Genomic DNA, 12,276 nt, shown 5'->3' on the forward strand with positions numbered 1-12,276 from the left:
GTAGTAATGGTACTTCAGAGTTTCATAATTGTTCAGTTCAGAATATAGGTTTTTGCCATCCATAATGCATTATCAGCGAATTGGCCACTAGTTCTTTCCCCTTCAAGCTCCCCAGAAGCCTCAAATGGTTCATATTGTGCTCTATATGCACTGTCTCTGTGTGCTCAGCACTTGTGTCCTGTTCTCCAAAGGCAAGGCAAGGATGGAAAGCAAGAGTCAAGTGTCTAGGCAGGGGGAGGCATGGAGACTTGGACTGTGAAGGAGTAAGGTGGTCCAGAGTCAAAGCCAGCAAAGGTCTCAGTGTATAAACAGTGAGTAGGCAAGATGTAGCCAGTGTTTAGTGGTTTGAATGCTGGGTGGCCTTGGGCAAATCACACTCTCTCAGCCTCAGAAGAAGGCAGGTAAGGCATAAAGGTTTCCAATGAATACTGGTATGTCACTGTAGATACTGCTCTGTCCTGGAGCTTTTAATTAGAAACTGCCAGTCTCAGATGAACTTCAGCTGCAGTGCAATAAAGCCTTCTGGAAGGAGTCCTCATAAAAACAGCCCTCACATGGTGAGTCCTTTACTCACAAAGAGCCCTTTGTTGGAAGTGAGCATTTTGTCTTCACATGAAAGTACATCTGGTCTTTTTTCTTTAGATGCTGGAGTTCTTGGAGGCTTACAAGTTGTTTCTTGACTCTCTGTCATGGAGACTCATTCTTCACGAGGGAAGAGACCTTAGATGTCTTTTCCAAGCACAGGTTCAAGTCATTTCAGGGAAGGGGGATAACTAATTGTTGGAGGTTATGAGTCTTCTTCCTAACAGAAATCTTGAAAGTGAAGCATGACTGATTTACCCAAACCCACCTGCCATGATCATCATGTAGGCACCTAGCAATGCTTGTCCTAGATGAGCTGATGGAATTTTGCAAAGCAGTGCATATTTTCCCTGTCTTCTATGATTAAGTCAATGATCCATGAACCACCATTGACTCATTAAGAATCTCATGCCCACACTATACATGTATTTTTTTAAAGTCTTCTGACAGTTTTATCCCATGGCATTGTGCCGGGGAAAGGAAGGTATGGTGGTAACAGAGTGAAAGTTTGTTACAATGGAAGGCAGGATAGATATTTGAAAGCTATCCCGCCTTCAGTTCACTCTGTTCCCCAAAATGGATTGGAGCGCTTACCAACCATGCCACAAAACCTTGCCTTGCTCCTTTGTAATGCCAGGTCGGTCAAAAATAAGATTCATATCATCTATGACCCTCTCTTAGAAGAAGAGGCCGATCTGGCTTGCTTTACCAAGACCTGGTTGGAAGAGGACAGTACAATAACTTGGGCACAGGCCCTCTCAGCTGGGTACTCGGTCATTGAGCAGGTAAGAGGAAGTGGGTGAGGGAGTGGAGTGGCTCTGGTTCACAAAAACAACCTTACCTTGACCAGGATACCTGTCCAGAAAATGGTCCACTTCAAGTGTACAGTATGTACCTAAGCCTGAAGACCAAGGATAGTTTGGGGATTCTGTTAGTATGCCGTCCACCCCGTTGTCTAACAGACTCCTTAACCGAGCAGACACAGCTGATCTCAGAGTTGCTGTTGGAGTCACCCAACTTCTAATTCTGGGTGACTTCAACATCCCACTCGAGACCAGTCTATTAAATCTCACAGATGCGGCTTGGGAGTTCATGGAATCCATGACAAATATGGGCCTATCTTCTGGCAGGCCTTTCCTGAATAGTTCTCCTCTGACTTCACCACAGTTATTATATTGTTTTTAAGTATGTTTTATGTTTTAAATTCTACATAAATTTAAGGGGTGGGTGGGTTGAGGGTTTGGACTGTATATTTTAATCTTGTAAGCCACCCCAATTGCATTTTGTAGAGAGGCGGGATATAAATAAATATTATTATTATTATTATTATTATTATTATTATTATTATTATTATTATTATTATTAATAGAATCATAGAATCATATAGTTGGAAGAGACCACAAGGGCCATCCAGTCCAACCCCCTGCCATGCAGGAAATCCCAATCAAAGCATCCCCGACAGATGGCCATCCAGCCTCTGCTTGAAGACCTCCAAGGAAGGAGACTCCACTACACTCCGGGGGAGTTTGTTCCACTGTCGAACAGCCCTTACTGTCAGGAAGTTCCTCCTAATGTTGAGGTGGAATCTCTTTTCCTGTAGCTTGCATCCATTGCTTCGGATCCTAGTCTTTGGAGCAGCAGAAAACAAGCTTGCTCCCTCCTCAATATGACATCCCTTCAAATATTTAAACAGGGCTATCATATCACCTCTTAACCTTCTCTTCTCCAGGCTAAACATCCCCAGCTGTCTGAGTCGTTCCTCATAAGGCAAGGTTTCCAGACCTTTCACCATTTTAGTCGCCCTCCTCTGGACACGCTCCAGTTTCTCAATGTCCTTTTTTAATTGTGGTGCCCAGAACTGAACACAATATTCCAGGTGGGGCCTGACCAGAGCAGAATATAGTGGCACTATGACTTCCCTTGATCTAGACACTATACTTCTATTGATGCAGCCTAAAATCGCATTGGCCTTGTTTGCTGCCGCATCACATTGTTGACTCATGTTCAACTTATGGTCTACTTGGACTCCTAGATCCCTTTCACACGTAGTTTCATTCAGCCAGGTGTCCCCCATCCTATATCTGTGCTTTTCGTTTTTCTGCCCTAAGTGCAGTACGTTACATTTCTCCGTGTTGAATTTCATTTTGTTAGTTATTATTGTTGTTGTTGTCTGTAACTGAGTAGAATATTTCCGGCCAAGAAACTTCCTTTCTCTCTTTATTTTTAAGTATCCTAATTGTAAATATTCACATTGTTCTCTGCCTTATGGCCATCATAAGGACATTTTCTCTTGGAAACACTGGCAAAAACACTACCTCATTTAAAGCAAGTGCCCAGGATGAATAGCAGGGTGGTGTATACTGTCTACAGTGTTCACTGACTATTAATTGTTACTGCCTGGTTGCTACATTGATTGGGACTTTAGGAACACAGATAGAGAGATATTTGTAACAGAACCTTTTAAGTGGCTAAGTGATGGACATACCAATTTACAAGCCACTTTTGTGTTGTCTTTCAGTGCAGTAAAAATTAATCCCTTATCAGGAGACCAGCACTGTCCAAGACAGTTACTACCAAAGCACCATGCACTGCTGTGTTTCTTTTTCTATGGAAGTGACAGCCAGTCAAATAAATAAGAAAGCAATTATCTATGGGAAAGACTGAAAAATAAACAAGAGACATGGATGAACCATCAGTCCCCCCCCCACCTCACCCATGCAGAATTTTTTAGGAATCGCTGAGTGGATTCTCTCAATACTCAGGACATCTAGTATTTACTGAAGAAATCCACCAGAGCTTTGGGCTCATGAAAACATATTGCAGAATCAGATCCATATGTTTGGACTCATTCTGAAAATGTCAGACTTGAGCTCTGATATCTCAAGGCTCATTCCACCCACCTACTCCATACATGCTACCCCCTCACTGAACTGACAGAACAATTTTCTGTTCTTGGAACTTTCAGACCCAACTCACAGCACAGAGTCTTCATTTCTCTGGGGATTCCAAGTATTAGGGCTCTGCATAAGGGACTTCTAAGCCTCTTCAAACACCCACTGCACAAGGCTTTAGTGTAAACAAAGGGTGAGATGGAGACATGTGCCCCAGCTCTCATCTCTCCCCACTCCTAACTTTCCCATGTTGATAGGAAAACCTCCTTCTGGGGGCCTTTCAGTAACGGACTGGCTGCTAAGAAAAGGCCTTTTAACAGTATTTTTTTTTCAACTGATGTGTTTTCAGAAGTGCTCTTTAATTTATAGGATCTTAATATTATAATTGAAAACAGCAATAAGAGCCAGCTGAAGTTCATAACATGAAGGGCTGACAATGAGTAAGTTGCTATTAAGTTTATGTTCTGCTGAAACAGCAAATGTGAAAATATGTTTTTTTGTTAACTTAGCCATATAGGTAAAATTAATATACTGTTCATATTCATAAATGACATGATGCACACATTTCTGTTTTTATGATGGGCCCACATCCCAAAATATGTTGGTTTTTGTTTTTGTTTTGTTTTTTGTTTTTTGCTTCTCATTCAGTCTATATAAAATGAAAAGCTTTCTGGCACTCCAATAGGAAATATCCCTATCAGGTACCTGTCAGTCCTACAAGGGACAAACATGGATCCAAACCATGTAGGGCTTTAAAGGTAACAACCAACACTTTGCATCTTGCTCAAAAAATAATTTATAGCCAGAATTTAATATTGGTGTGATATGATCATTCCTAAAGCATATCCCTGATTCTCTTTAAAAATGCAAAGCATTTTCACAGAAAGTAAGGGAACCAGATCTTTAATTCTGTTGGTTAGTCCCAACTACAGTAGACTCATGTAATCAGTTGGTGGATGGTAAGTCAACACACAGGTAAATCCCATTGATTCAGTGGGTCCACACTACTTGGAACTAAAAATAGGCATCAGAACCAAGCTTCCTTTGGACATGCGCATACGCACACACACACTGCCACATAGTTAATAAACCTGAGCAAAGAAAGCAAGACACAGATTGGAGTCATACTGTTATTCTAGCCAGGTGCACAGACACAGAAAGATGTTGCAGAGAAGTCCATCAGGTAGAATCTGGGAAAAGTATAAACAAGGGGTGAGTGCAGGAAATTGTATCCCATATTTTCTCAAAACATTCTTAGGGTGACTATAATGAAAGGACTTCCCCATCTGCAATTTGAACACTAGATGGAGGCATTTGTGTTGTCCTTTCTGTGTAAATGTAGGCCACCAGCTGGGATAAAGCATACTTCCCAAATCTGGGGGAGGAGGGAATTAACTTGTTATCAGAGCTACTAATAGTTAATGGCACATGGAATGGGATGGCAATAGCTAAATGACAATGTATTTGAAACACTTCCCCGTATATAATACAAATACTCCTTCCGTCTCCTTGTGGGCTACTTCTTTCAGCCACTGAGGGCCTGTCCTACATTTTACAGTCCTTCTTAAAATGATGAGCAAGAAAATAGCAGAGAATTTCCTGGATTGCTGAATATTCCTTTGGCAGGCTGCAGCTAGTTTTGACCTACATCTTTAAGCACCCTCTTCAGTTCACGTCCTGATTACAAACACAGCCTTTTTTCCAAGGGGTTTTTACTGAGAGAAATATTTGAAAATATCAAAGGCATAAAAGAAAAGAAAAGAAAGAAATTTTGAGAAAGAAAATGATAAACAGACATAGAAAGTAATACATTTGGAAGCTAGTGACTGTGGACAAGGAACACAACCAAATCACTGTGAGTTTCTATACATTGCTAACTGAAGAAGAAGCACGAAACAGTTATTTCTTTATTGGGCCAACCAAAATGCACATTATACATGTTGCAAGCTTTCAAAGCTCCACTGGCTTCTTCATCAGGCGAAGGTGTTACAAATCATACTGGGGAAAGGGGGATGATGTTAGTCATAGGCCTGCATTTTATTAAGATGTTGTGGTTGTTGCCCTCAGTTCAGATGGTATGGAAGGGTATCAATGCAGGTGGGGCCCTCCTCCTCTTGGCTATGTGGGTACGGGAAGATTCAGTCCAGGAAATAAACTTTACATTCCATTAGCAAGACAAAAATCTACCGCCTTTGAGATCCTTTGAGCAGTAGCTTTTGGTCTTGCTACTTGTCATTTAGTTTTAAGGAGGAAAGGTTACCCATGGAAAGGGAGATGTAAAGATGTTAAGTACCTCCATAAAGGGTGCATGGAAAATAGAGTGTGTTCTACGCCATGTTTTGATAACACTTTTTAAAAAATGCAATCTAATCAGAGATAAGTATCAAGTTAAAATGCAATTTGATAATATTTATAAAGTTATCAGGTCTGGTTTGAAAAATAATGAAGGAAAACATTATTTGCCTTTATAGGTTTGCTATTAAAAATTATTTGGCATTATAAGCAGTGGTCAAATAGTGAGTCTTACAGCAACAAAACCAGCAGCACAGTGAAAAGTTAACTAGTTCAGCTTTCTGCCAGTGAAAATAACACTGGCCATGTAGATTAATGGAAAATAGAAATATTTACATTTAGATATACATCTGGCTCCCAAAACAGGTTTACCAGTACACACACACACACACACACACACACACTCTTAAATCAGGAAGCAGCTGGAAAACCCAGGAATGTAGGCCTCTCTTAAAACCCTCTTCTGTTACCATTTCTAACACATCTGCATCTAGATACTTCAGAAATCAGGGTACAACATAGCATTGGTTTGTCCTGATGTTCACATTATTCTTCTACTGATGCGATGTTCCTTTGCATGTTTCCTCAAGATTAATCCCTTTGGTATTCAAGTGAGGGTGTGGCATAGGATTGTAGCTTTATTCATGGTCTGCTCTTTTAGTGGAAGTGGTTCCTGAACAGTGTTGGGACCTGTGACATATAACCAGAGCTTGGAAATGTTGCCTTTTTAGGCCTGTAACTCCAAACTCTTCCAGCCAGTACAGCTAGTGGACTGCAGCCAGATTTAAGTTCAACAGGGAAAAATAGCCATGAGAAGTAGTCTAAAGATATTTGGGATCATCTGAAAAGTCACATTAAAAGGCTTAGTCAAAAGTCACACACACACACACACACACAGCCATACTGGCTGGAGCATTCTGGGAATAATAATAATAATAATAATAAGAGTTGCATTTCCAAATTCTACACATGAAGATTAGCAAAACAGCAACAATACGAACAACAGCCATTGTCTCTCAGGTAAAATTTCATAACATTCATTTTGTTTCTCAAATGAATATGGAATTTTACCCAAGAGAGGGTGAAGGATTTGGTAATCTTTATTCAAACAAATGTAAATAACTGGAATATGAGTAAGAATAGTGAATGATAGGAACAGTAAGACCAGCACAGTGAAAAGGACTTAGCTATCAGGTTGTATCATTCAGAAAGGCCCTGAAGCCTAGGTGTAATACTAGTGTCTGTGGTTTTCTCCAGGGAAGACAAATAAGAAAGAAAATCTCTGAAGTGAAAATTCAGGCAAGTGATGAGCAATGTTAGTCTCTCTCTCTCTCTCTCTCTCTCTCTCTCTCTGTCTCTCTCTCTCTCTCTCTCTCTCTCACACACACACACACACACACACACACACACACGAAGAGGCTTGAAATCAGAATATGTTAAGCCTGTGCTGCCTTCATGCTCTACTTCTGCCCCACATCTGGATGGGAAGTGGACTCTTATCACTCTCTTCTTCTTCCCTGAAGCTCCCAAGACTCCCTTCAATGCATTCTTCCATTTCTGCTTTCTAATGTGCTCTGTTATGGCCTGGGGAATTATTCTAGCAGGAAGAGCAGCAGGAGATGTGCTCTGTCTGAACATTAGCTATAGGCACAAATAGTGTAAATGCTGTGTTTCCCCCATTTCCTTCTCATGTTTGTTCTGTGCAATTACACACAGTTCATGCAGTGCTAGGACACACCTGATATGAGCATGGCTCTCCTGCCTATGCCCCAGATGGCCATATATAAACTATAGGGAGACTGAAGGAAACAACCAAAGAAAAGACAAACACAACATTTGGTAGCTCCCATCTAATTGTCAGGTCTATTGATCCATTTGTTCTGCACACAGGTAGCAGCTGCTACATGTGGGACTGAAATGGTTCTTTAAACAGCTTGAGTCATTCAACAGCTTATGCTACAAAGTAATGGTACGTTAGGCTCCCATACATTTAGTGTTGGTCCAGCATGGGATGAAAGTGCAAGCTTTAGGTCTTGTGGCTTTAGGTCCCGAAATAATGAAATAGAAGACAGCTTGGAAAATTTCCTTTTTTGGACTCTAGCTCCCAGAGCCAGGTTAGTTATGCTAGCTTGGAGGATTTGGAGAGCTATAATCCAAAAAGTAATTTTCTTCATCATAGTCTGTGATGGATAACTGGGATCATACTTTAGCATGCAGATGCCATAAGAGAAGTCCTGGCCCCGGTGAAGACATTGATCTGAATCCCACATCCTGCAACAGGACTTTATTCTTCTCCCTTTCATTCTACACCATTCCATGTCACTTGGAAAAAATTGCCCAAGAGGGGCTGTAGAGAAAAGTAGAAGAACCACCCTTTCTAGTTCCACAGATGAAATCATTTCATTTACTTAAACAGCCTTATTGGACTAGGACCAGGGACCATACTGGTTGAAGAATTCTGGGGATTTCACAACAAATATATTTCTATGTTCTACTGCTGCTACCCAGATGTGTACCTTTCCTGCCATCACAACATCTGTCTGTCCTTGGAAGAAAAAAACCAAACAGTCCTGGCTGCCTTGCCAAGGGAATGACAGCACAATGCTATTGCAGATGTCCATCATTGGGAAGTCACTTATGGAAGGCAAGGCCCAAACTAAGAGGTTCATCATCATCATCATCATCATCATCATCATCATCATCATCATCATCTCCCTACGGATCAAGGCGGGTTACAATAACATAAAAATAACAATAAAATATATAATACATATAGAGCTTGGGCCCTTTCACACTACACACATACATGTATAACACTATGGTTCCCTTTAATAGTTATGGTTCCATCCTGTGGAATTCTGGGATTTGTAGGTTGGTCAGAAGCACCAAAGGAACTCTCTGGCTGAGAATTCTGCATGTCCTCCTTCGACTACAGCCTCCAGTATTCCACAGGATAGAACCATGACAGTTAAAATGGAATAATACACTCTACTTATGAAATGTAAAAGGGCTCCTTGTTTTGTTTTGTTTTTTGTCAATGAGATGTTTCCCAACCTGGCCACTGGGAGTTCTATCTGGACATAGACAGGAATGCCCATGTAGACAAGAATGACTGATACCTACAAATGGGTATCATCTTGGGTTCAAAGCACACTGCAGAAAGAAACCAGTTTGAAACTGCTTTAATTGCCTGGGAATTCTGGGAACTGTAGTTTTGTGAGACATTTAGTCTCCGCTATCAGAGAGCTCTGGTGCTACAATAAACTACTATCCTCAGGATTCCCTAGTACTGAGGCAGTGCAGTTAAAGCAGTCTGAAACTGGATTATTTCTGCAGTGTGTTTTGGACTTTGGTCATTTTTGGGGCTCTTCCCTGCTTCTGGGAGGGTGGGTGATAAGGGTAATGCAACAGACATTCATTTGAAATAAACAGCCCTTTGGCCTGGAATAATGGCTGCTACAACAGTTTTGATTTCTGCTCTTCAGTTGGACCCAGTGGGGAACAGTACACTTAAAGTTTTTGAAGAAGAGGAACCCTAGTATCCAGCCACTAGGGTTCTGATACTGGAATCACCAAATGTGATTATCAACACAGAGAGATGCTATTAGAAAGGGAGGCCAGCACTTAGACTCGATTATCGCACTACATTCTTAAAACGTTGCTATTCCATTTTAACTGCTATGATTGCCTCCTGTTGCATTTTGGGGTTTGTATTTCAGTGAGGCCTAAGAGCTCTCTGGCTGAATATTCTAAATGCTCCTTCCTAAACTGCAAATCCCATAAGGCAACAGGAGGCAGCCAGCGCAGTTAAAATGGAATAGCAATGCTTTAAGGGTGTAGTGTGATAGTCTCTTTAGGATTATCCAATTGATTACATGATTCTACTGTAGTTGGGACTAACCAACCCCACTCAGATGTAATTAGGTTAGCAGCAGTTATAGTAATAGTTGTTATTCAGTGTCCTGCCTCATTGCCTATACTGTCATCCCTCCGTTTTCATGGGGGATCTGTTCTACACCCCCCCCGAAAGAAAATGGAAATTCACAAATATTGAAGCCCCATTGGCTTGAATGGTCGTGCACTGCTGCACATGGCTTTGCATGTACACTGTGGCCATTTTAACCCTTCCTGCTTGCCAGTCTGCAGAGGACTGAGACCACGGACTCAAAGTCTTTGAAAATGGAAGGACAACTGTATTCTCTTTGAGGTTCCTGCATGTGTATGAATTATTTTCATTATTCCCACAGGCAGTGCAGTGAGGGAACTACTGTGGATCTAAGTATTGTTTTTTTTTTTTATTACCATGGGGAAGGATGGATGGATGAAAGGATGGATGGATAGATTGATAGACAGACAGACAGACAGACATTAGCTTGTTGTAACATGAATATTAGTTCACTTAAAAATAAATGAAGGAAAACACATGTAACAGAAATACCACCCCCACAACTTCAGATGAAATTTAGTGTATAGAGTTAGAAAGACTGTATTGGTACAGTATAACTGGCAGTCTGTACTCATGAACTGAAGAAAATATGGTGGAGGAAAATTTAAAAATCAGTTTGTAATAACATGTCAGAATGCTCAAATGCCCCCCTCTCTCTCTCTGTATATATATATATGTGTGTGTGTGTGTGTGTGTGTGTGTCTCAAAAATCCCACTGATAAAGACTAAGTTCATTGCATGACTCCAGTGGTTCTTTTAACCAACCACATTCAGATAATATTCACACTTAAGTTTTTAAAAGGCAATAGTTTACCCTAGCAGTAACTTTGACAATAAAGTACTTCTTTCTAGAAGAGTGGTCATATTTAACTGAATGCTGTTGACAATCTGGGCAATACAGAAGAGAAGCACTTTATTGAAGTGCTGTTTGAAAATTCAGGGCCTATTAGGCTTCCATCTAGAGTGAAGGTCTCAATTTCAGCACCTTGGCCAGCTCTCTAAACAAGGAGAGGCACTTTAGAATGGACAAACTTGATTTTCTTTTCTTTTCTTTCCACAAACATTTTTCTTAAAGCAGGAGAGGTGTGGTATCCAGTACATTCAGCAAGCATGCATTTGTGTTACTATGGGTCCTTGAAGATAAAAGCACATATTATTTAAAGTCACTACCTAAAACATCATCCTCTTGTTTTGTTCTCCTTCTCAACCCATTAATATCGTGTGTTAAGACTGTGTAATGTGATAACATTCCATGATTCCCCCCGCCCCATGATTCACCACAACATTATCATTTGCTACTTATGGGGTTAGGATGACAATATGTTTCATGTGATAATGCCACCCCATGTGCATTTGGGTTTTAATTTGTTTTTATCAGTTCTTTGTAAGAGTGCTTTTATTGATAGTGTTTTTATAACTTTGAGATATTTTGGTCAAAGACCGTAAATAAACATACATACATACATAAAGCCACCTCATGTCGAAAGTCTTATTGTTTAATTGCTTTATACCAGTCCAAATTTGAGCGTTAGATTTTCATATTTTTATATGTGTTGATTTTCTTTTGTCTTTCTAAAAAATATCTTCATTTTTGCACCAGTTTGATTTTTTTTAGTCTGCCCCCTTAAAATATTTGCATTCTCTGCAATTTGCATTAGCAATGGATTCAAGTATAATGTCCACTCTTTTATTCAAGATAACATCAGTTAGTTAAAACATCTCAGAAGTAAGCTTGTAATGGATTTTTGCCCATGATTAGTAAAAGAAATGACAGCTAAACCCACAGTTAAGTTCCTGCCCATGGGGAAAAGAATCAATTAATCTTATCAGTAAAAACTGTTATTTAAAACTGTTATCCTTCAAATTAGTTAATATGATCAAATAAGACATTTTTATTTGCTGAAGATATTATACATGTCAATCTAGGAAAAAAAACCTATGTTATAAAGATTGAAACAGCAAATTGAAAAAAGTTATTGGCTAAGTAGAAGAGTAACATTTTTATTTGGCCAAGTTTGTTTTAAAATACATAATATTTAAAATACATAATATGTAAACCACCTTGATTATCTTTGATAGAGAGTTGGGATACAAAGAAAATTTGTATTTATTATTATATGGCCATCATTATTCTTTTACACCTTTCAAAGTTATAAAGTGTTAACACCACTTTAGATACATGTGTCTGTTCCACGTTAGTCAAATATAAAATATCCCATAGTTGAATATATAATTTTTTAATATAACAATCTATTTTAGCCTATATAAGATATAGGTTAAATTAGATATAAGATTGCAAGAGGCCTAACCTTTTAAAGGTACCCAAATTATTGAGCCATCAAAAACTATATTATATTAGCAGTATGTGATGATGAAAATATTGTTTCTTGAGAAAAATAGCTTCAACATTTGAGTAAGAACTCAACTTGCATTCAAGGGACATGAAGGTAAGCAGGTATACTGATGTACTGTACACTAAGACAGAACTATGAAATGTATCCCTACAAAAGCATTTCACAAAACCTAGTGACATAGCGATAACAAAATTTTGATTTCCTGCTGGGG

This window comes from Sceloporus undulatus, chromosome 2 (genome assembly GCF_019175285.1).
Source record: "Sceloporus undulatus isolate JIND9_A2432 ecotype Alabama chromosome 2, SceUnd_v1.1, whole genome shotgun sequence".
In the NCBI taxonomy this organism is placed as follows: domain Eukaryota; kingdom Metazoa; phylum Chordata; class Lepidosauria; order Squamata; family Phrynosomatidae; genus Sceloporus; species Sceloporus undulatus.